This window comes from Podarcis liolepis, assembly GCF_965112155.1.
Source record: "Podarcis liolepis genome assembly, chromosome: 15".
In the NCBI taxonomy this organism is placed as follows: domain Eukaryota; kingdom Metazoa; phylum Chordata; class Lepidosauria; order Squamata; family Lacertidae; genus Podarcis; species Podarcis liolepis.
In genome coordinates this window covers 302,707-327,287 of record NC_139566.1, presented here as the reverse complement: position 1 = coordinate 327,287, position 24,581 = coordinate 302,707, and the positions used below count along the sequence as shown (strand labels likewise).

At 55.1% G+C, this 24,581-nt stretch overlaps 1 protein-coding gene across 1 annotated transcript in view; it reads right to left on the bottom strand.

Annotated features, from left to right (window-relative positions):
- Positions 1 to 19,529, bottom strand: part of LOC310694203 (uncharacterized protein) — a 246,994-nt gene extending 227,465 nt beyond the window's left edge. The window contains exon 1 of the mRNA XM_083477191.1: positions 19,192 to 19,529. The gene's annotated coding sequence lies outside the window, so the exon portion shown is untranslated. The remainder of the gene's footprint in view (positions 1 to 19,191) is intronic.
- Between the last annotated feature and the right edge of the window lie 5,052 nt (positions 19,530 to 24,581).

The following is a 24,581-nucleotide window of genomic DNA, read 5'->3' as shown; positions in this document are numbered from 1 at the left end:
TGTGGCTCTGGCGGTTGGTGCAGACCTGGTGCCTTCTTTGCCACCAGGGGAAGCTGTAGGACCAGCCTTCGTTGCATCGTTCTGCAGGCCAAGCAGGGATCCTCAAAGGCAGGGCTGGTTGCTTGTGGCCTCCATGGGTGTGTGTGTGTGTGTGTGTGTGTGTGTGTGTGTGTGTGTGTGTGTGAAAGAGACGCATGCACAGCTTCCAAGTGAGCCTGGAGCTGGGGCTGACTTCAAAACAAAGCCCACCTCTCCATTCAGTTGGGGAAGGGGAGGAATGTGCTGTGGCCCACCAGGGCTGGGAGAGACGAAAGCTTTTAAAGGTGAAATATGGCCTCTATCTTGGGATTGAGGGTGAGAGCCCAGCCAGCCGGCCTCTTGTGATGAATCTGTCGCTCGGGGCTCCTTCGGATTTGCTCTTTGTGTGGCCTCCAGACCTCCTCTCTCTTGCTTTCTTTTTCTTCCTTCCTTTAAAAATGCTTCTCGCCTGTCTCAATGCAAATCAGAGGAGGAGAGGAGGAGGAGCCAGTTTCAAAGAACATCAGCAGAACCTGGCTGCTGGATCAGGCCAGCGGCCAGCATCCTTTCCTCACAGGGGCCAGATGCCCCAAAGAACCTGAGTCGAGATAGACTGCCTCTGGGCCTGGAGGTTCTCTAGGAACGTGAGAAAAGCCTGCCTGTGGGGTCAGCCGAAAGGCCCATCAGCCCAGCATCCTCTTCTCACAGCCTGTGGGACTTGAGCGCAAAGGCATCTCTCCCCTCCTGTAGTTTTCAGCAACTTCATTCAGGAACCCTGCCACCGCCTCCCACCGTGCAGGCCAGGCTCCTTCGATGGCCCTCTCCATGAATTATTCCTAATCCACTTTGGTCCCGAAATTTCAGTTTCCTCATCCTTTTAAATCCGGGGGTGTCTTTTGCTGCTCTTGCCCCGGTGTGGAGTGTTTATACCATTTAGCTATTTATAACTTTGTCATAACACGAAGCTCTCCCCTCTGTTTGCTTTTGCTCGGCTCTCTGCGTTTCGATAATTAGGGAATGGCCGTCGGAGGAATGGGCCCGTCTGTTTTTTCTTCCACTGCCTCCCTTTACACATAAATAACTTGTCAGTTCTGACAGGGCTGCTCTGGCCCAGAGACCAGCCACAACCCCCACCCTCTCGCTCCCAGGCTCGCCAAGACGGGCCCCGATTCGGAAGGAGCCTGAAGGAGCCTGGGGCAAACTTTGAGAGAGGAGGGTCAAGCAATGCCCCGAAACACAGGGGTGAAGAAATGGCTCCATGGCAGTTAAGCTGTGTCTGTCTGTCTATCTATCTATCTATCTATCTATCTATCTATCTATCTATCTATCTCTCTATCTATCTCTCTATCTCTCTATCTCTCTATCTGGCTTGACCGCACAGGGAAGCCTGTTGTCTTTGTTCACTGGGGGAAAGACCAGAGCTCAGTGGTAGAGCACCTGCTTGGCCTGTAGAAGGTCTTGGGTTCCATCCAGAGCAGGGGAAGAGTCCTGCTATGTGAAGCACCAGAGAGCCACTGCCAAGGAGTGTGGGCAGTACCAAGCTAGATGGTTTGAGCTGCAGTGAGCAGCTCCCCACTCCTGCCTTTTATTCAGAACCATGAGGACTAGCACCCTGCTTTATTTTCAGTGGCAGAACATCTGCTTTTCATGCAAAGGGAGGTTGTGGGGTCAGTCCCTGCTGGCACTTACAGGTAATGGCGGCCACGTCGCCTTTTCTGAACCCCTGGAGAGTCGGCGTGGGCAATGTGCAGCCAAGCAGACAGGGGGCCTGGCTCTCCATGGGGCACCTTCCGACATCCCTGCCAGTCTGGAGGTGCAGGACGGCCCCGGTTTCTCATGCAGGTTCCCATGGTGGGGCCTCGTCCCTAAGCTCCTCCGCTTGGGGTGGCGACCAAGGGTTGGCCTTCCAGGATTCCAGTGGCCCCCCAGAATGGTCGGGGGCAAGGGGCAAGAGGCCGGGGCCTCCTGGGGGCCTCGCCACAATTCTGGCACCCAAACCTTGTGACACGTCACATGACTTTGGGAGAGATTGGGCTGCAGGCCTCACACCTCTGATGTGTCATTTCCCAAACTGCTCCAGGGATGGCATGATGATGATGATGATGATGATGATGATTTATTATTTATACCCCGCCCATCTGGCTGGGCTTCCCCAGCCACTCTGGGCAGCTTCCCACAAAATATTAAAATACCGTAATACATCAAACATTAAAAGCTTCCCTAAACAGGGCTGCCTTCAGAAGTCTGGTAGTAGTTGATCTCTTTGACATCTGCTAGGAGGGCGTTCCACAGGGCGGGCGCCACCACCGAGAAGGCCCTCTGCCTGGTTCCCTGTAACTCACAGCAAGGGATCTGCCAGAAGGCCCTTGGCGCTGGACCTCAGTGTCCGGGCAGAACGATGGGGGTGGAGACGCTCCTTCAGGTATACTGGGCGAGGCCATTTAGGGCTTTAAAGGTCAGCACCAACACTTTGAATTGTGCTCGGAAATGTCCTGGGAGCCAATGTAGGTCTTTCAAGACCGGTGTTGTGTGGTCTTGGCGGCCGCTCCCAGTCACCAGTCTAGCTGCCGCGTTCTGGATTGGTTGTAGTTTCCAGGTCACCTTCAAAGGTATGTGACGTGGAGAATCTTGGAGCCTCAGAAGAGTCTGCTGGATCAGGCCAGGGGCCCATGTAGCCCAGCTTCCCAGGAGCCAACCAGGGGCCCCCGAGGGAAACCCTGGAGCAGCAACACGCTCCTCTCCTGCAGTTTCCAGCAAGGGGGATTCAGAAGCATCATTGCTGCCTCCAGCCGCTTCTCCGTGGCTTTGTTGCAGCGAGGCCCCCCTCCTGGGAACCGGACCCCCCTCACCCAAGCAAGGACAGAGGTTTGGGGAAGGGAGTCCCGTGGGCCACAGCTCCCTGTGACTGGGGGCCTCATTATCTTCCTGTTCTCCTTCCTCTCTGGGCTGTGGGCTTTTTGTATTGACAGCAGCAAGGCTGTCCCTTTGCTTTGAAAGCAACATCTGCAGGCTGCAGCCTCTGGCCATGGGCTTAAGGGCCTCCAATTCTCTCCCCCTCTCTCACGCCCTGGGATGGTTGAGGCAGGGCGGGTGGGAGTACTCTTTTTTTTGAAAAAAGAGACATGTTTTAAGAATTTCCTGGCAAGGCGCTTTGCTGACTCAGGGCTTCCTCATCAGCACCTCATTTGTTCCAAAGCAATAATGGGATGACACGGCTGAACCCTGGTACCTAATAAATACGCGGAGCAGGGAGTGCTCCGGGGGGGGGGTGAGGAAGGGGATGGAGAGACACACCCCCCCCTTGTGCAGTGTTTGGAGGAAAGGAGAGGGAGGGGAGGCAGGATGGAAGTTTGCAAAATGGTGCACTGCGTGGATAAAGAAATGATATCCCGTCCCGCCTTCCATAAGACAAGAACTGGTGTTGGAAGGAAGGACTTCTTCCTGCAGCATAGAGTTAACCTGTGGAACTCCCTGCCACAGGAGTACACCAACTTGGATGGCTTCCAAAGAGCATGAGCTGTGCTGGGAGCTGCAGGTCAGCCTTGCCCAGAGGGGGCCATGTTGGCTGTAGAGCCACTGCCTGGGGAAGGCCCTTGCAGCCCTGCAGGAGAGGCCCCTGCTTTGCAAACCGAAGGGCCCAGGAGCAGCCCCCGCCAGCAGGTAGGGCTGGGAGAGCGAGCCCAAGAGGGCTGCTGCCAGTCAGCGCAGGCAATACAAAGCTGGGGGGACCAATGATCCGACTCTGTACGAGGCAGCATCCTGGCGCGGAGTCTGGATCAAACAGTCACAAAGAAAAGACCACAAGCCTTGAGAGGAAGGGAAACGCACAGCATCTGGAGTGGGTTCTTTTGCTGTGTATTCTTCATTGCAGGAGCTTGGACTAGACCAGGCATCCCCAAACTCGGTCCTCCAGATGTTTTGGGACTACAACTCCCATCATCCCTAGCTAACAGAACTAGTGGTCAGGGATGATGGGAATTGTAGTCCCAAAACCTGGAGGGTCAAGTTTGGGGATGCCTGGACTAGATGACCCTACAGTTTCAGGAGAATTCTAATACGCTAAGCGATCAAGCCCTCCTGGCAGCAGCGGAAAGGCTGTGATGAGAGTTGGTTGCTGTTCTGTAGCCCCTCGTTAAGCTTCCTGGTGTGATTCAAAAGGTTTTTTCCTGCCGTCTCCCAAGTCAGCACACAATTCTGCCTTCCCATCAGGGCAAAATGCCATCTTTGCTGAAGCCATTAATTTGAGCTGTTAGGGGTTTAAGAAGAGCGCCATGTCGCGATGCTTAATATTTTTGTGTCTGTCAGCAAGTCCTGCACTAAATCTGTGTGCTGAGCACAGAGCAGCCTGCAAGTTGCCCAGAAATCTGTGCCTGGTGGGTTTAAATGCCCAGGGAAGCTTCTTGCGTTCTGATTTCAAACGTTCCTTCGTAACCTTGAGGACTAGAATCTTACTTGCTTAGGTGGTTCAAGGGAACAGGGCCTGCTTGGCATGCAGAAGGTCCCAGCATCTCCCGGCTGGGCTGGGGATGCTCCCTGCCTGAATCGCTGGAGAGCCCTTGCTGCCAGTCAGTGCAGACAGGGCTGGCCTGGCAGCTGCAGAGACTGCCTTTCGCCCTCGCTCCCCGTGAGCCTCCCAGGCTCCTTTGCCAAAGAGTTCAGTCTCGCCCTCTTTTGTGTGTTCGTTGGGGGCGGTTAAAGGCAAAGAAGAAACGAGAGTAACGACTTCCTCCCTCGTTACTGAAACGGGAAGTAATTAAAACAACTGAAGAAATACTCCAGAGCATAAAAATGATGTATGGGCGTACCATGGCCAGGCACAAATCTCTCTCCTTCTCGCTCTCTCCTGCCTGCACCCCCTGGGCCCAATCCTGCTTTTTGCCATGGCTGTGAATCCAGAGCAAGGCATGCATGGCCTATCCTCTTTTCACAGTGACCAAATACCCCAGATAGACTGCCTCTGGACCTGAAGGTTCCACCAGAACAGGAGGGCTTGCTGGATCAGGCCAAAGGGGGCCCTTCAAGTCCGGCATCCTGGTCTTACTACGGTCCCCCAGGTGCCTCTGTTGGGAAGCCCCCCCCCCAGCCGGATTCGAACCCAAGAGCCACTCTCCCCCCACCGCAGCTTCCAGCACCTGCTCTTCAGAAGCGTTTCCTATCGTCCAATAGCTCCACAAAGTTGCCAAGCCTTGGGTTTGTTAACATTCTTTAAAATATTGGGGGGGGGGGGTAATTGGTCTTGCTTGATTAGTTATTTTGTGTTGCCATTTTGCATTTCTGTGTTGTGAACCATTCTGCAATCTTTGAATGAAGGGCAGGATACACATTGAAGAAGTAAATAAAACATGTCGTCATTTGTGCTTGTTCCCCTAGCATCTGATAGGCTGCCCCTGGGGCTGGAGGCTCCACTGAGCGGTCAAGCCTAGTGGCGTCTCCTGAAGCCCCTTTCCCTGCCCACGCCATGTGGAAGGTGGCCAGTGGGGCCTCTCTTGAACACCCCTTCCATTTCTGCCCCCGGGAATTGTCTTGAGGGCGCCTGGTGGAGTCTGTGGCAGCCGAGAGCCAGGCAGACTTAGCTCCATGCCCGTTCCTTCCTGGGCTGGGTCAGCAGCAGGTCAGAACCGGCCAGCAGGCAGCTTATCAGCCAGAGGAGAAAGAGAGGGAGCCCCTGGGGAGCTGGCAGGGCTGGGTGCTCAGTGAAGGAAGCTCCCCTCCCCAAGTTGGCTGCTGCCCCACAGGCTGCACTCTGGATGGGACGGAAACCCGGGGGGGACTTCCCTTGGGGGCAGCTGGATGGCACTGTGGGAACAAGAGGCTGGGGTAGATGCCACCCCTTTGGCCTTCTTTATATCTTCTCATAGAACCTCCAGGTCCAGAGGCAGTCTATCTGATTCCTGAGCCACAGGAGGGGAGAGGTGTCCTGCTTGCCCGTTTCCCATTGGGGCAACTGTGAGAACAGGACAGGATGGGTCCCCTTTGGCAAGCTCCCAGGATGTTCTCCTGCTCCCCTGCACCTGAGGTGCTCAGGCCTGCCTGCCTGCCTGTGGGAACTTGCCCCCTTCCGCAAGGACCACACAGAGCACTGTGCCTTGACTCTCCTGGCCAGACGGTGCAAAGGAGGCCCTGTAATTATGTCCCCCCTCCTCCCCCCTGTTTACAGAGATAAGTGGAAAGAGACTGATGGCGTAAATGAATACCAGCTGCAAACCTCACAGCTCAGCTCTTCCTCTCCCTCCCGCAGCCTCCACCCCACCAACCCCCCATTTCTGGAAGCCTTCCCCGCTTTCCCCTTATTTATTTGCAGGGCCAGGGGGGGGGCCCTCGCCCCACCCTCGCTCTCTCCCTGCGGTGGCTGAGACAATAGGCAGGGAAGCCAAGAACAACGGAGGCAGGCGGCATTTTTCACATCTCAATGTTTGCCTGGCTTAGGCTGTCCTGGAAACATCAGGACTCCCTGCGCATCCCATAATATCTCTGCCTGGCTGGAAAGGTGTCCTTGAGCCGCTTGCCTGCTTGGAGGGAAGGCAGCGGTTGTGCATAGAAACCGGGTAATGCTACACAGGTGAAATGTGTGAACATGGAGCAAACACGGATTGGTTTATTACAGTTACAAACCACCTGTTCCTCCGGGGGGGGGGCTTATAACCACCCTGTGAGGTGGGAGACTCTCAGAGAGGCAGCAACCGGCCCCGGCAGCCCCACACAGCCAACTTGGTGATTGAGCCACAACGCAGCGCTATCTTCCAGGCCTGGATACATGCAGACATTGAAAAAGCAGAGCTGGGGGGGGCACCTAACAAGTATGCTTTAGCTGTGATCCCTGCGGGTTGGACTAGATGACCCCCAGGGTTCCTCCCAACCCAGAGTTACCAGATGTCCCCGGTTCCAGGGACAGTCCCCGGATTTGCGAATAAGTCCCCGGACAAATTCCGTCCCCAGATTTCATCTAATGTCCCCGGGAAACGCAGCAGCAGCGGCAGCAGTCTCAGCAGCCCGGAGCAGGTGGCTCTGGCTGGCTGCAGGAGCTGCTCCGAAGTCCCCATGTGATGGTGGTGCAGGGGCTCCAAGACGCAGCTTCCGGGCTGCCTCCACCTTCCCGGACCCCAGCAACTCAGCTGGGAAGGGAGGCTTCATGCTGCCTATCGGAGCAGCCGCCCAACTCCTACTTGCGTGCAAGCAGGAGGGAGCAGGGATCTCTCAGTTAGGCAACGGGATCCCCGCCCCCTCCTGTCCCTCCTGTTTGCATGCAAGTAGGAATGGGATTGGGGCTGCTCTGATGGGAAGGGAGGCATCGCACTGCACGAGCCTCCGCCCTCCTTCTCCACCTTCCAGGCCTGATGCTTCACCACCACTGAAGGACCAACAACTCCGAGGCTGCCGAGGCTCATGGAGAAAGGAGATAGAAGCTGTGGAGGAAGGCGAAACAGGGCGGTTGAGGTCAAGGCAGCGGCCGCACCTCTGCCACCACCATCGCTGCAGCGTCAACATCCCTGAACATGTAGGAATTAATTAAAGTGTCCCCGGATTCGTTGAAAAAATCTGGTAACCTTATTAAGCTTCTTTGGTGAGTAAGACTGTCTTCCATAAACACTGTGGATAAAAAAAGCTCAAGAGATCCAGCACTTAGCTGAGACTCATGATGCACAGAGTTTCTTTAAAGCCACCAAGACCATCTTCTATGGGCCAATAAATCGTGGCAGATGCCTCCCAACCAGGATTCTAGGAGCACCCCCGTTCCTGGGGCTATAGTTTGCAGCCCCTTAAGCCACGGTTCCCGGGTTCTTGTTGGTGCAGCCTTTAAACCTGCTCTAAGCACCTGGGGCGGTGAGGGCTCAGCCCCGCTCCATCCAGCCAAATGAGAGCATCTTTTATTCTTTTTTTACCGGGGGTGGGTTGTCTTCCTGCTTGCCTAACGTGAAACAGGTGCCCTCTGCTCTGGGGGTCTGAAGAGGCGGGACGAGGCTCCGTCCTTTGTGTAACTTAAGACCTTTCTGCCTTGCGAGAGCATCCCGCCTTCCCTGGAAGTACAAAGAGGAGGAATGTCTTGCGCGATGGGGGGAGGACCCCTTTCCTGAGATTTAGGAAGCCATTAAATCTGAAGGGACAAAGGGGGGAGGGGGGTCAGCTTTTGTGTCTGGCCCAGATTTGGAGGCAATTAAACCTCGGGCTTTGCGGTCCTGGTTATATAAACGGCCAGTCGTTAAATCTGTTTTGTTTTTTCTAAATGCCTCTGGAAATTGGAACGAGGAGCCCCTGTCTAATGAGGCTCAGGGATGGGGGGGGGAGGCTGCCCCCCCCATGACCCTTGCCTTTCTTCTTCTCCAGAATCACCCAGAGCTGGGAGGGGTCCGCCCCTGGCTCCCTGTGGCTGGGCGGGGAGGGGGCTTCCAAACGTGTGTCCAGGCTCCCAGTCCTCCCATTTTTTTAAAATGACCGTCATGCTTAGAAGAGAACAGTTTAAACTGTGGAACTCCCTTCCCCAGGAATCCCTTTAAGAGAGGAGGAGGAGGAGGAGGGCTTTCAAGGGCTAGCAGCCTCAATGGCTCAGCTCTGCCTCCACAGTCGGAGGCAGCCGTGCTTCTGAATGCTGGAAACCAGGGACGGGAGATGGCTCTTGGGTTCAAATCCTGCCCTCAGGTTTTCCCTTGGGATCATCGGGTGTGCCACTGTGAGAACAGGAGACTGGGCCAGGTGGGTCCAGCCAGACTTTCCTCATGTCCTTATGGAACCTCCAGGTCTAGAAGCAGTCTACATCGATTCCTAGGATCTTTGGGGCATTTGGCCCCTGTGAGAAGATGCTGGGTCCCCTTTGGCCAGATCCAGCACAGGGGCTCTTCTTAAGTTTTTTCATGCTTAAGCACCGCCATCTGGGAATACAGGAAGCGGCCTTACACTGAGCCAGACGATTGGTCCCCCTAGCTCGGTACTGCCTGCACTGACCGGCAGCAACACTGACAGCAATCCCCTGGCTCAGAAGAAGGCAGCTCTCTCCATCCCTGCTTAAACCGCATCTTTTTTCCTTTTAGAACAAGAACCCTGCTTTAGCTTTTGGGGAAGCCCGTATCTCAGCCCAGAAGGCCCTGGACTCAGTCCCCGCTGGCAGCATCTCCAGGCAGGGCTGGGAGAGGCCCTGGGGAGCCGCTGCCGGTTGGTGTGAGCAGCACTGAGCTCTGTGTGGGAATAAGGCAGCTTGTCACGTGGCTCTGCTTTGCTGACTGTGCTGGACGCAGCCCAGCTTGGAGGAGTGGGGAGGCCATTCCCCTGCCCCACTGCTCTGCTCTTGCCCTAGGCAGGCCCCCTTCTAGCCCGCCTGCTGCTGCCTGGTGATCTCTGCCCATCTGTGCCTCATTTCCCTTCCTGGAGCAAAGAGCTCGGAGCAGACCAGCTGCCACTTGGTGGCCATCCAGGAAAACGTGATGCGGCAGCTGAGGGACAGGCTATGGGGCTGCGCAGGCACACCCCTCGCTTCCTGGCCCCCTCTTGGCTGGGACACTTGCCTTGAATGCTGAAGGTCCTGCCCCCGCAGCCAGAACCACGAGGACTCCAGTCTTACTTCAGGGGCAGAGTGTAAGTTTTGTATGTAGCAGGTCCCAGGTTCGGATGCTGGCATCTCCAGGCACCGCTGGTAGAGACTCCCCGTCGGAGACGCTGGGGAGTCGCTGCCTGTCCGTGTCCTTATTCCTGAGCTCCGTGGCCTGGTGGCCTGACTCTGCTTAGGGCAGCCTCCTGCGCTCCTCTGCCTCCAGGCAGACTGGGCCAAGCACAGGGAATTCTTGGGTTGTGATTCCTGCATTGCGGGGGGTTGGTCTGGATGACCCTCGGGTCCCTTTCCATTCTTCAAACTTATGATTCTGCCCCAGATGTGGAGATACGTTATGCTGCCAGCTGTCCGGACTGAGTTTTCATTTTAAAAATAAAATAGAATCCGTTCTTCCTGGCAAGTCTAAGCCAAGTCCAAGGGGCACATCACAGAGCTTGGCTGTGGCAAACCCCAGCAGGGCTGCCTTGGGCACCTTGAGGAGTCCTCTTCCTTCCAGGGCTTTACCCTCCTGGCTCTGCTCCTCTCTGCAGCTACTGGGTTGGCTGCCCAAGGGGCCCACCTGCTCCAGCATCCTCACAGTGGCCAAATGCCCCAAAGGGCCTAGGAATCGAGATAGACTGCCTTTGGAGCTGGAGGCTCCATCAGAACATAAGAAGAGCCCGGCTGCAGCTGGGTCAGGCCTAGTGTCCTCTTCTCACAGCAGCTGACCAGATGCCCCAACGGAAAACCAGCCAGCAGGATCCGAGGACGAGAGCCAGCTCCCTTCCTGTGTTTCCAGCAAGTAATCTGCAGAAGCCATGGACGGAGAGAATATAGCAGTCATGGCTGCTGGTCAATGGCAGCCCTTTCCTCCTCCAGGAATTAGCCCAATCCTCTTTTTAAGCCATGTCTGTGGCCACCCCTGGTGCCTGTGGCAGTGAGTTCCACAGTTTGTGCCACATGAAGAAGGGCTTAAAAAAAACAATTATCTACCCTGAATCTTCCAGCCTCCTCCTTCCGTGGATGGTCACAAGTTCTAGCATTAGGAGAGAGGAAAGAATTATCTGCCCGCTGTCTTCATGACACGCGTGATTTTATAAACTTTTGTGAAGGCCTCCTGTGAGACAGGGAAGATGGAGCAGGCTTGTTTTCTGCCCCCCCCCCGGGGGGGAGCGCCCAAATTCATGGATTCAGACGACAAGGAAGGAGATCCCGACGGAACACGAGGAAGAGCATTCTGACAGGCAGAGCTGCTCGACTGAGGAAGGGGCTCCCTGGGAAAGGGGCGGCCCCTCCGTCCCGGGAGGTTTGTAAGCAGAGGTTGGCTGGCCCCTGTCAGGGGGGATTTAGCTGTTAGCCCTGCATCGCAGGGGGTCAGACTAGATGGTCCTTGGCGGCGCCTTTCAACTCTACACTTCTCGGATTCCAAGCTGAAAAGCCCCAAGTCCGGCTGGAGAGATGAGGACTGTGAAGTCCCCCCCCCCCCGGGGATTTAATTTGCAGCGCGTTGTGTGAGCCGGTTCGCACGGGCGCCCAGCCACCGCAGCCCCTCAGAAAGGGGACCTGGCGTTGACTCGGGGGCACAGAGAGCCCCCCCCCGCCCCTCGCGTCTCCTCCTTCCTTTTCCGAAGCGCAGCTCCGGCTAATTGAAATAATCTGTTGCTGTTGCCGCCTTGTCAGGCAGACCCTGAGAAAAGGGCCTGGAGCTATTTTAATAATCGCATGAAGATGTGAAAGCTCACCCACCTCCGAGGGGGGGGGGCCGGGAGGCGTCCGGCCTCCTCCCTGCGCCGCGCTGCTGCCCTCCCGCTCCCTTCGGGGTCCCCCCCTCCACCTTCCCAGGGCGGCTCTTGATCTGATTAGGGCAGATGTTTGCCGGCCAGCAAGGCCCCCCCCCCCAAGGGTGCAGGAGCCGTGGCTCGGCGACGTTAATTAATTTAGTTCTGCCTGCAAAGATATCGGGTTTGTTTGCGCAGACATCGGAAGGTTCCCTGGTCTGGAGTCTCCTGCTGTCTCTGAGCCAGGCAAGGAACAAAGCGTTGCAAACAGGGGGCAACGTGGCCCATCCGGCGTCCACTCGGTGCCCTCCGCGTCCCCAAAGCACATCAGGAGAGCCGAACTGCTCGGTCAGGCCAAAAGGGACCTTCTAATCCAGCCCCCTGTTCTCATGCCAGGAGGACTCTAGATAGACTGCCTCTGGACCTGGAGGCTTCATAAGGACATCAAGCCAGGGGGAGATCTGCTGGATCAGGCCAAAGGGGGCCCACCTAGCCCATTATATTTTTTTCTATGGGTTTGTCTCTTTGGGCAGGGGCTGCAGCTGAGTCCTAGAGCACCTGCTGGGTGTGCAGAAGGTCCCAGGTTCAAGTCCTGGCATCTCCTGGCACGGCAAGCAATATTCCCTGCAGGTCAGTGTGGACAATACTGAACCAGACTGACCAAGTCTCTGGCTTGGGAGAAGGCGCCTCCTCTTGCCTCTGCACTTCGATGGCTGACTTTCCTCTGAACCCATTTGCCACCGGACATCCTGCGATGCCTGCAAGCCAGCTGTCAGCACTGCAGCTATCCCGCGGACTCGGACAAAGAGCTCCCTGCTGGGGCATCCTCCGCATGCAGCCAGGCCTGGATGGAGCCTTTGGCGGCACTCCCTCTGCTCCCTCCAGGTCCTGGCTGCGCGAGAGTGAGAAATCACCCCAGACCTGGTTGCCTGTGGGGCTGAGGAGGCAAGAGCCCAGAAGACGAGGCCTCTGCCCTTCTCAGACGTGGCCTCTGCTGTGAGCGAGGGCAGGAGGCGGGTTTGCTCCATCTGCAGAGTCGCTCACATGCCCAGATGTGGGCTAGACCAGATGTGCCCAAGCTTCCTCAAAGAACAGCCGATGACTAAGCCCCATTGTCAGGGGTTGGACCAGATGACCAAAGAGGAGCCTCCTGGATGAGGCCAATGGCCCATCGAGTCCAGCCTCCTGTTCCCACAGTGGCCAAATACCCCACAGAACCTAGGAATCCAGATAGACTGCTTCTGGGCCTGGTGGTTCCACCAGGATGTCAGAAGAGCCCCAAAAGGGGCCCATTTAGTCTGGCCTCCTGTTCTCACAGTGACCAAGCACCCAGCGGCTCAGTGAGAACAGCAAACAGGATTTGAGCCCACAAGAGCCGTCTCCCGTCCTGCAAGCGCTATTTTGGAGCACTGCTGCCTCCAACTGTGGGCTGTCTGGTCCCGATTCTGAGGTCCTGCATTCCTGACTCTCTGGGCTGGAAGTGGGAAGGTGCGCAGGAGAATCCAGAAGCAAAGTGCCCATCTGCCCAAACCACACACACACCCCCCCAGCCCAAAGCAGCTGTTTCCGGAGGGGTGGAAAATAGCTGATCTGGACCAGCTTGGGACCAGATGCAATGCCTTTCCCGCTCTCAGCCATGTGCCCTGCGGAAAGACCTCTCTGCTCTCTCTCTCCGTCAGGGCAAGGCTTCCTTGCCTCTGAAGATCAGCACCAGGAATGCTCCGCTCTGGAATCAGGGGACGGGTGGCTCTCCTAAGGCCCACTGACGCTGCCACCACCCCAAAAAAACTTCCAGGGGAGTTGAATGAGATGCAGAGCCATGGGGAGGGTGGGAAAATGAGGGAAGAAAGGAAAGAATTTGCAATTTTGCAAAAAGCAACTCTTGGACCCAAACAAAGGAAAGAGAGAATTTTTTCCATATGTGTCTGGATGTTCCCTCCCCTCGTGGTGGGACCCCCCCCCCTTGTCTCTCTGTCCCATTCTCTGAGCAGGGCAGGAAGAAGGGGGGGAGCCAAGGCAGGCAGGTCAAGAAAGGGACTCTGAGGGCCAAAAGCCAGCCAGCCAGGCCATCTCAACTGGGACTGGGCCAGGAGGAAGTGGCAGCCTCTGCAGAGCCAGGGAAATGGGCACCCGGGGGCATAGAAGAGGAGAACTGAAAGGCTCCCCAGAGGCCATGTAGTCCAGCCCTCTGCAATGCAGGAACCACCACGAAGGAAGCCCTGAGAGGGGGCCACCGGAGTCAGGAAGGAGAGTCCATCACCTCCCAAGGGAGTCCCTTCTGCTGCCACACAACGCTCGGCACCAGAAAGCTCTTCCTGGCGTCTCCTCAGAATCTCCTTTCTTGATGTATGAGTGCAATGGTTCAGAGTCACGCCCCCTTCCAGAGCAGCAGAAGACAAACCGGCTCCATCTTCCAGAGGCACTTGTTCTGTTCCCTGCCCCAGGCACAGCCCCACCAAGAACTGGCAGACCCCCTTGTGCAGGAGATATGCCCCAATGGGGGGCAGTAGTTAGGTCCCCACTGGGACCTGGGGGGCTGAAAGGAATGTGGGTGCTTGGGGGACACGACTGCCCACCTCTCCTTCTGCACCCATCCTGTCACAGCGCATTCCTCTGGCTGCATCCCGGCTTAGCACTGGCCTAACGCAGCCTGCCTCTGTTACCGGGGACCCCGAGGGCAAGGACCCCCTCCCAGCTTGCGATGCCCAAGAACTGCCATTTAGTGGCATCTTGGCAGTGGAGGGGGAACAGGGCCTCAGGAGCAGAAACTGAGCCCGGCAGCAAGGGGCCACCTAGCCCAATCTCTTGTCCTCACAGGGGCCAAATGCCCCAAAGAACCTAGTAGTCGAGATAGACTGCCTCTGGACCTGGAGGTTCTGCCAGAACGTAAGTGAAGCCTGGGCTGCTGGGCCAGACCACCGGCCCATGTCACCCAGTGTCCTCTTCTCACTGGCCAAGCAGGTGCCCCTAACGGAAACTTGCCATCAGGACTTGAGCACGACAGCAGCTCCCCCCCCCCCCCGGGATTCAGGAGCAGCGCTGCCCCCCACCTTGGCAGGCATTTAATAGTTGATTTACTGCCTTTATAGCTCTCTTTTCCCTCCAAGCAGCTCAAGGTGGCTGGCACAGTTCTCCCATTTTATCCTCACACCAGCCCTGTGGGGGAGGCCAGGCGGAGTGAAGGAAGTGACTGGTCCAAGGGCACCCAAGGAGCTTCATGGCCAAGCAGGGATTTGAACCCTGGTCTCTGCACTCTAACCATTAGGCCGCACTGGCCACATGACTCGGCTGCCGTGGCTGGAAACCCTTGTGCACAGAATTGGGGGAGCAGAGCTGGCAGCAAAAGGTCTCGGCAGGTACAGTGGCCCCCTCGCTCTTCCTTCCCTGTGGATAAAGGTCTTGCCCCCCCCACGTCTTCCTCCCCCTGTTGCCCCTGCCCTCCTCTCCCATGCCCCCCCTTTAACAGTGCCTGCTCCTCCTCCCCCCCCCCAGCCAAGAGACCCTTCAAGGCCAGCTTCCCCAACTGGAATCGATTAGGGTGATGAAGTCAGTTTGTGCGCACACATAATTGTTTGCACATTGAAGGTCTGGAGCGCTTAATGTGCAGGCTGACACACACACACACACACACACACACACAGCGCGCAATTTTGGCTGTTCCATGAGGATGGATGCTCTGACACCTCCATGGCAGATTTCAGGAGGAACCGTCTTGAGATCCGGCATGCTGGAAAGTCCCCTGTGTCCTACTTGCCCAGGCATGTGGGAGGAGGGCAGGGCAGGGCCCTCTGCACATGCTCTGGGGTGCTGCTTCTTGTGACTCCATGAGCCCTGCCTGCCGTGGATGAAAAAGCCTGGCTGCAGCTGGATCCGGCCAAGGCCAGTCCAGCATCCTGTCCTCACAGTGGACGAATACCCAAAGAATGTAGGAATCGAGGTAGACTGCCTCTGGCTCTGGAGGCTCCATAAGAACATCAGAAGAGCCTGGCTGCAGCTGGATCTGGCCAGAGGGAGCCTATCCAGCCCTGCATCCTCTTCTCGCAGTGCCCAGCCAGATGCCCCCAAGGCAAGACCACAAGTAGAGCTCCCAGGGCAGTGTCGCTCTCCCCTCCGGGGGTCTCCTGCCACTGGTATTATTCAGAGGCAATTGCTGTCTCTGATGGTGGAGGCAGAAGGCAGCCCTTGTGGCTAATGGGCGCAGACAGCCTTCTCCTTCCCCGCGAACTTGCCTAAGCCCCTTCAAAGCCACCCAAGTTGGTGGTCCTTCTGCCTCTTGTGGGAGCAGAGTCCGGAGTTCAGCTCTGCACCGAGGGAAGAAGGACTTCTCAGTAATTGCTGGTGAGGGCAAGTGGAGCCTGGTGCGCTCGCTCTCTCTTTCTCTCTGTTTGTCTCCCTCTCTGTCTCCTTCTCTCTCTCTCCCTCTCTCCCCCCAACCACCCATCTCTGGGTTTTCTTCCTGAGCTGTCAGCTTCCATTAATTAAAAGGAGAGAGTTTTCTGCAGCTGTTGCGGGACGGAGGAATCCCTGGCGCAGGAAGCGTGCTGGAGCGTGCAGCTGTCGGAGAGTGACGGGGAAGGGAGCCACCTGGTCACAGCGACTGCAGGATTGGGGCCAAAGGAGGCTGAGGCAGCTGAGGGCAGGGTCAGGCCCCTGGGTCCAGAGGAGCCCACCCGCCTCTTCTGCTTAGGAAGAGGCTGCATGAGAGAAGTTTACAAAATGATGTGCGTCACGGAGAAAGCAGACGGAAAAAAGCTTTCCTCCCTCTCCCCTAAGAACTCCTTGGCATCCAGTGAAGCTGAATGTTGGAAGATTCAGGACAGAAGGTCCTTCTTCATGAAATGCAAGTTAAACTGGGGGACTCCCTGCCACAGGAGGCGGTGGTGCCCACCAACCTGGATGGCTTTAAAGGAGGATGGGGCAAATTCATGGAGGAGGAGAGGGCCATGGGGGGCATCTAGCCAGGATGGCAATGCTCTGCCCTCTAGAGTGGGCTGGACTAGATGACCCACAGGGTCCCTTCCACGGTGTCAAATCTCTGGTTTGGCCATGAAGATCCCTGGGGGTGGCCTTGGGCCAGTCGCTCCCTCTCAGCCTCGCAGGGTTGTTGTGAGGCTGATATGGAGAGGCAGAGCCCCAGTTTGGCCACACTGAGCTGGTGGATTATACATAGAATATTTTGCGGCAGGCGAAGACTACTTCTTGCATGGAAAGCCCAAATTCCCTGCAAGCAGAAATCTAGCACATCAAAGAGAAATTTTCTAGCTTGCTGCACTCCTTGGTGTGCTAGCTCTTTTGCCTTTTTGGGCTCCCATAAAGTTTTTGCAGTGTTTTATAGTAATGTTTATAGGAGGTTACATCCAGTGGTGGCACAGTGGTTCGGGGGTCAGGCCAGGACCTGGGGAGTTCACAGGGGGTGCCAGTAATATGAGCTCCCCCACCACCACCACACGTGACCCCTCCCTGTCTGCCGTCTGCCCCCCCCCCCCCGCAGACATCCATCCATCCTCTGCTTTCTGCAGCTCTGAGTGAGCAGGCAGTGCTGTAGGTAAGGTCATGTCAGCACCGTTCTGGTATAAATCCCTTTCCTCGGGGAATCAGGATTTGAATGTGTGTGTGTGTGTGTGTGTAAAATCTCCACTCCAGGCCAAAAAAGAACCGACTTCCAAATATCTCAGCCCAGAAAGCCTGGGGAGAGGGGATTGCAGAGCTGAGCAGGGGGGGGGGGAGAAGGAATAAATGTGGAAAGAGAAATTAACCTTGAGTCCCTCCCAAAGCATTATTAAAAACTGCAAAGGCCTGCAAGAAGCAGCCTGGAGTTGAAGGAATTCTTCAGAGTCGACAAATAATGGCTTTTATTGTCATTATTATAGGCGCTCCCAGACTCTGGGGCTCCAGCAGACGTAAATGGTGACGGTCACCCCCCCCCCACCCCAAAGCTCCTCCTGGATTTCTTTATCGTTTTTTATCTTTGTCTGTGCCCCCCCTTAAATTAAACCCCATAAATAGTTATTAGGTACTGTGTGAAGATGCAAACTCCAGATCTGCAGAAGGCCCTTCTTTCTGCCCATGGATCCTGAGATGGTCTGAGCGATGCTCTGGGGGGCTCACGGGTCCCATAGTGGCCAGCCTCTAGGGTGGTGGATCTCAGTGCCCCCCCCCCCAAGGCCAGCATGCTCAAAGGGCAGAGCACCTGCCTTGCATGCAGAAGGCCCCCAGTTCAGTCCTCCAGCCAGGGAAAGGGAATTCTCCCTCTCCCCCCCCCCCTCTCTCTCTCTTTCTCTCTCTCTCTCTCTCTCTCTCTCTCTCTCTCTCTCTCTGAGACCTGGAGAGCCCCTGCCAGTCAGTGTTGAGAAAATGGAGCTAAACGGACTGGCGAGACTGGCTTTTGTTTGTTTTGTGACATTTCTACATCATTTGATCATTTGAAAAGAGCATCTCAAAGCAGTTTGCGGGGGAAACAAGAAAATAAGGAAAAAATTGCAATACTTTAAAATGCACAAAAAGTTAAGATATCAAACACTAAAATGCAAATCGACTTTCTATGCATCTGGATAGGCCTGTCTTAACAATGTTTTGAGTGAAGATGCTGCCACACTAAATGACTGGCTTCTCGCAAGTGCAGAAGGAGTCTTACATGGCACCTGCAGGATTGATGGAAGCTGTCAGGTGGGGCAAGGTGAGTAAAAGGCCTATGATCAGCGGTGCCCAAACTTTTTTCAAAGAGGGCCAGATTTGATGCAGTGAACATGCGTGGGGGCCGACCAAAGTTGTTGACCTTTCTTTAGGATTGAAATTGTTGAGCTTTTTAAAGGACTTTACCCCAGGAGATAGACTGCCACAGGGGCCGGATTAAGCCCCCAAAACGGACTTTGGACATGCCTGGCCTATGTTCTTGGGGAAAGGAAGTAACTGTAAGGTTTGGAGGAGATCTGGATTTAGACTGCTGCTTGGACTTGGGGTCTTGTGCCAGTGGGATGACTCTCTTTCCTGAATGCCCTTTGTTATGGCTTCCACAGCCGATGAGGTTCCTCCACTCCTGGCTGGGAATTCCACTCGTAGGAAAAGAGGCCTGTAATTTATCTTGCAGGTAGGCCAGGAAATCTCCAGACTCCGGGAGGATTGAGGTCTGTCTAGACCCAGGATTTAAGGTGTGCTGTTGAAGGTGCCATGCCAAGTCTCTCAGCAGAGTCGCCCTCTTTAATGCAAGCTCAGCTCCTGGAGCCAAAGAGGAAGAAGCCCCCAAGCAAGGAGGGGAAGGATGGGGCACAGAGAGGAGTGCAGGGGGCCCTGGGGCTCAAGGCTGGATGGCCTTGGGAAATCCCAGTGAGGATCCCACAGGAGGTGGAAAGGAGGAGCTAGAGGGCTGCAGCAGCTCCCCCAAGCACACTGGGGTTAATTGGACAGCACTTGAGTCTCATGAAGTGCATTGCATGATTTAAGGAGGTAAGGGAAAGGAGTATATTGTCTCCCTGCTTATTTAACTTATATGCAGAATTCATCATGTGAAAGGCTGGGCTAGATGAATCCCAAGCCGGAATTAAGATTGCCAGAAGAAATATCAACAACCTCAGATATGCAGATGACCCAACTTTGGTGGCAGAAAGTGAGGAGGAATTAAAGAACTCTTAATGAGGGTGAAAGATGAGAGCGCAAAATATGATCTGAAGCTCAACATCAAAAAATGAAGATCATGGCCACTGGGCCCATCACCTCCTGGCAAATAGAAGGGAAAGAATTGGAGGCAGTGAGAAATTTTACTTTCTTGGGCTCCATGATCACTACAGATGGTGACAGCAGCCACGAAATTAAGAGACGCCTGCTTCTTGGGAGAAAAGCGATGACAAACCTAGACAGCATCTTAAAAAGCAGAAACATCACCTTGCCAACAAAGGTCCGTATAGTAAAAGCTCTGGTTTTCCCAGTAGTGATGTATGGAAGTGAGAGCTGGACCATCAAGAAGGCTGATCGCCGAAGAATGGATGCTTTTGAATTCTGGTGCTGGAGGAGACTCTGGAGAGTCCCATGGACTGCAAGAAGATCAAACCTCTCCATTCTGAAGGAAATCAGCCCTGAGTGCTCACTGGAAGGACAGATCCTGAAGCTGAGGCTTCAATACTTTGGCCACCTCATGAGAAGAGAAGACTCCCTGGAAAAGACCCTGATGTTGGGAAAGATGGAGGGCACAAGGAGAAGGGGACGACAGAGGACGAGATGGTGGGACAGTGTTCTTGAAGCTGCTAACATGAGGGAGGCAGTGGAAGACAGGAGGGCCTGGCGTGCTCTGGTCCAGGGGGTCACGAAGAGGCGGACACCACTAAACAACAACAAGGAGGAATGCTCCATTGGAGGTTTTTTAACTGATGTTGGATGGACACCTGTCAGGGATGCTTTAATTGATTCCTTCATTGCAGGGATTGGACTAGATGATCCCTGAGGTCATTTTCAACTCTGCAATTTCCCAGTTTTATGCAAGGCAGCCACAGAGAGGGAGAAGGGTGTCTTTTAAAGTGGTGGGTGGAGTCCTCGCAAGGAGTGTTGTTTATTGGGGAGACAGGGGGTTCAGCTGCTCTGCGCAGGCCAGAGGGGGGTTGTCAGCAGACTTCTGCCTGCTCCCGGCTCAGCCGCTCTTGTGGGGGGGGGGGGAGAAGGTAGTGGCTAAACATTTGAATCCTGGGGTCCATGTGAGCTACACTGAGCTGAAAACACCCACTTGGGGGTCTCAAATGACACCCCAGCAAATGGAGGGAGACTTTTGTGAGATAAGTCTTGTAAGTGATGCTTCTCAGATGGAAGCAGTATTTGTTCTGGTGTGTGTGTGTGTGTGTGTGTGTGTGTGTGTGTAGAGGAATTGTGTGTCCGTCTCCCCCCCCCCCCAGCCCTTTGCAAATCTTTGGTGACAGCTCTGCTCTCAAGGCTTAGGAGGAACACAGAGAATCCGCATCCAGGCCCAGAGGTGTCTGCTGGGCCCCCTTCTCACCCCACACCCTCATTCCTGGGGGATTAGGCACAGTTTGCAGGGTTGGGGGGGAGATCCTGTGTCACAAAATTGCCCAAACATGCATGAAGAAGGTTGGGGGGTGGGAGAGAGAGAGAGAGAGAGAGAGAGAGAGAGAGAGAAGGGGATTATTCTTGGAGCTGGCAGAGGTTTTTTGGGGGGGGAGGCAGGTGACACCTCCTTGCCCCTCACAAAACACCAGGACTGGAAAGTCTAGATTCTCTGGAGAGAGAAAAAAGAGGATGCCCCCCCACATCCCCACATTTGCCATTTTCTCTGATTAGCCACTAGTTGGGGGGGGGCTACTTCAAGGCCTGGCGAGGGACCATTCAGCCACGGTTGCCCCCTGCCCCCCCATCTTGGAGCAAAGCCCAAAAGAGCAGCAAGACTTGATCCTGCTCTGAATAGGGCCCTCACCCCCCCCCAATTTGCCTTCTTTCCCTTTTAACTCTAACATAAGCAGTTAATCGTCTTACCTCGTCCCAAATCCAGAGCCAAAGTAAACTTTGCACAACAGAATAAAATTCTCTCCCTCTCTCCTATTTCCCTGTGAATGTCAGATATCACAGGCAGACGGCAAGCCGTCTTGGCGGAGAGGAGGCTGCGCTGCTCACCCTTCGGCTGGCATCTCCTGGCACCCGCTGGGCTCCAAGTCATTTGGGCTCTGAAACAAAGACGGGAAGCAGCGGATCAGTTGCCTCAGTTGTCCATCTGTCCTTCCTTCCTTGCAAAATTGACGAGGACAAAGGACTTTGCTGGCTGGTGCAGTCAATTCCACTGCTCTCTTGAGTCTTCCAGGAGCTTAGTGTGTGTGGGGGGGGGGTGATTCCACTGATAGGAATCAGAAAAACAGGGTCCTATAAGAAAGCTTCCTCTTCCTCCTGATAGGAAGCTCTCCTAGAATCCTAGGCTTGGAAGGGGACCCCCAAGGCTCATCTAGTCCACCCCCTGCAATGCAGGAATCTCAGCCACAGAATCCCTCACGGATGGCCACCTGATTCCTGCTTGAAAACCTCCTTCCACTGCTGAACAGATCTTACCATCAGAAATTTATTCTCTGGAGCAGCAGAAAGCAAGCTGGCTCCAAATCCCATGGGGCAGCCCTTCAGATATTTGAAGACGGCTCTCAGCTCCCCTCTCCATCCTCTTGGTCGTTCTCCTCTATGCACCTTCCAGTTCGTCTTATGCAGAGTCTGACCACTGCTTCATCCAGCTTAGTATTGTCTGCACTGACTGGCAGCAGCAGGGGATCTCCAGGGTTTCAGACAAGCTGAGGAGGAGAGGGCTGTCAATGGCGACTTGCCAGGATGCCTGCGCTTTGTCCCCACAGGCATCCATGCTTCCAAACGCCAGTTTGTTGGAAACCGCAGGAAGAGAGAGTTGCTCTTGCACTCAGGTCCTGCTTGTGGGTTGGCCCTGATCCCCTGGCCCAAGGGGGGGGGGCTCCTGGGAGCGGTTGGGTGCAAGGAGACCAAAGAAGGGTGTCCGAAACTCCAGAGGGATCAGTTCTAGTGCCTTAATAAATAAAGGCATGGTCTTGCATCAAATCAGCCGGCCAGGTCTCCCGGCCTTTGGAGACACAGGATGGACAGCACAGCAAAGAGGCGGCATGTCTGCACCCAAGAAAACTTGCCTACGTCTTTATACACCAAGCAGTACCTGTCACTTTGGCCAGGACTTCCCATCGCCTTCACCTGCCCAGATGAGGGCAAAGGGCAAGCCGCCAAATCTTACAGATTGCTCCCCTTTCTGGGCTCAGAGCACCGCAAGCCCCATCAGAGCCAGCCCATTAGCTTATGTCACAGCAAATGAATCTAAACATACATGAGTGCATTGCTACAAAAACTACCTATTAATTGTGGGGTTATCTTGACCGCTAGGATGGCATTTGCAGAGTTTCCGGAACAGTTTGCCTTTGGTTCAACGAGGGTCTCCCCCAGGGAACAGGATGCTGCAGCAGATAGACCACTGACCCAACTGCAGCCCCTTCTGGTGTCCTTGTGGAACCTCCAGGTCCAAAGGCAGTCCGCCTGGATTCCCGCGTTCTCAGGGGCATTTGGCCACCGGGAGAGCAGGGTGCGGGACGAGAGCTCTACAGTTGCATCCTTCTGTGAGCTTGCCAGCAGATGGCTCCGTTCCTGAGTTCCTGGGTGGCTTCTTTCCTCTGCTTTCCTGCCCCAGCCCTGGCCCTGCCCCAGGGCACCACTGCGGTGATGCCGCAGCCTCGATGCCAGCCTCCTCTCTCTCTGCCAGCCGCTGCCAAGACGAGACTCCTTCTAAGAGCCTCTTCTCCCGCGTGAGTCTCCCTTTTCCAGCCTGACAGGCCCAGCCGGCACAGCAGAGGGCAACTCCCAGCAGAGCTGGATCTGTCTCGCTCCATCTCCCTGGGGCCTCCCAGAGTCAGCCGTGTTGGGCCCAGGAGGTGCCAGGCAGGGACCCCACAGTGAGGGCAGGGACAGCAGGGGCAGGGGCAGGTATGGCTGGCATCCGGCAAGCAAGGGGCCTTGTCTGTCACACCCTCCTCTGTCCTCCAGGCTGTCAACATTTCACAGGAGGGATTTTAGGGCAATTGTCGGTTTGTGCAATAAAAGTGGATTACAACCTCCGTGGTGCAAGAAATCCACCTTTGAAAACAAGCAGGCTTTTGTGGTTAGTGAAGGGAGGGGGGAAGTGCACTGAAAGGCGTGGGGTGAAGAATCACCTTAGCGGGAAGGCGGGTCAGCATCCTGCAAGCAACTCAGAACAAATGCTTGGTGAAGATCAGATCCAGTCTGGCCTCCCTGTAAGCTTTGTACAACAAATGCAATGCAGGGGGTTGGGCTAGATGACCCTTGGTGTCCCGCCCACCTTTACAATTCAGTGATTCTGCAGAAGAGGAATAAACAGGCTGCCTGGAGGAGCCCAGAGTCTTCCTCTGCAGCCCTGGGGACCTCAGACCCTCCAACTCTTCCTATTTTCCAAAGACAGTCCTGGATTTACAGAAGCCATCCCGGTTTCTGATTTGATCCTGAAATGTCCTGATTTTCCTTAGGACGTCCCTGTTTTCATTGGAGAAATGTTGGAGGGTATGGGGAATGCCCACAGAGGGGTGAAAAATGTGTGGAGGAGAGGATTGCCAGGGTGGTGCAATCTCTTGAGGAAGATTCCTGCATTGTAAGGTAAAGGTAAAGGGACCCCTGACCATCAGGTCCAGTCGTGGCCGACTCTGGGGTTGCAGGGCTCATCTCGCTTTATTGGCTGAGGGAGCCAGCGTACAGCTTCCGGGTCATGTGGCCAGCAGGACTAAGCCGCTTCTGGTGAAGCAGAGCAGCGCACGGAAACGCTGTTTACCTTCCCGCCAAAGCGGTACCTATTTATCTACTTGCACTTTGATGGGCTTTTGAACTGCTAGTTTGGCAGGAGCAGGGGCCGAGCAACGGGAGCTCACCCCGTCACGGAGATTCGAACCGCCGACCTTCTGATCCCCAAGTCCTAGGCTCTGTGGTTTAACCCACAGCGCCACCCACTTCCCATACTCCTGCACTGTAGGAGGTTTAATTAATTCATTTGATTCTGCAGCCTCTTCTTAGCTATTAAGTTCTTTAGAGAGCCAGAGGGTGGGTCCAGCCAGCTCAGTATCAACTGCACTGACTGGCAGTGTCTCCCTGGGGATTTCCCCCAGCTCTGCTTGGAGATGTCCAGGGTTAAAATGGGGGCCCTCCCCCTTGAAGTAAAGTAAGAAGCGTCCAGTCCTCGTGGTTCTGATTAAAGACCTGGTTTAAGGAGGAATGCGGGAAGCTTCCTGAATCAGAGTCAGACCACGGGTCCATCTATCTTCCCTGCTGTTCCCCACCAGCACTGGCAGCAGTGGGACCGCAGGGATCCAGGGCATTAATCCCAGGTCTCTCTGCAGAAGCTGAAAGCCATATATCCTTTTTAATATGCTGCTTCTCTGTCAACTTAATGTAGCAACATCGTCATGGACAGCGCACGCTCTGTTGCCCTTGTTTAGCTGTTTGATTGCTTTCCTAACTGTGCACAACTCTTCCAAATTCAGATTTAATAGCAATTTGAAAGGAGGCAGTGAGGAAGTTGCTGGATTCATCACAGGTCTGCTTCGGGGTGACCGTGAAGCAAAATGAAAAATGGGAGAGAAAAGAAGAAACTGGAGGGAGGACAGTCTGTCATCTGTCAGGGATTCTTGAGTTGTGGTACATGTATTGCAGAGGGCTGGACTAGATGGCATTTGGGTGTCCCTTCCAACTCTACAGTCCTAAGATTATTAAGAGGAAGC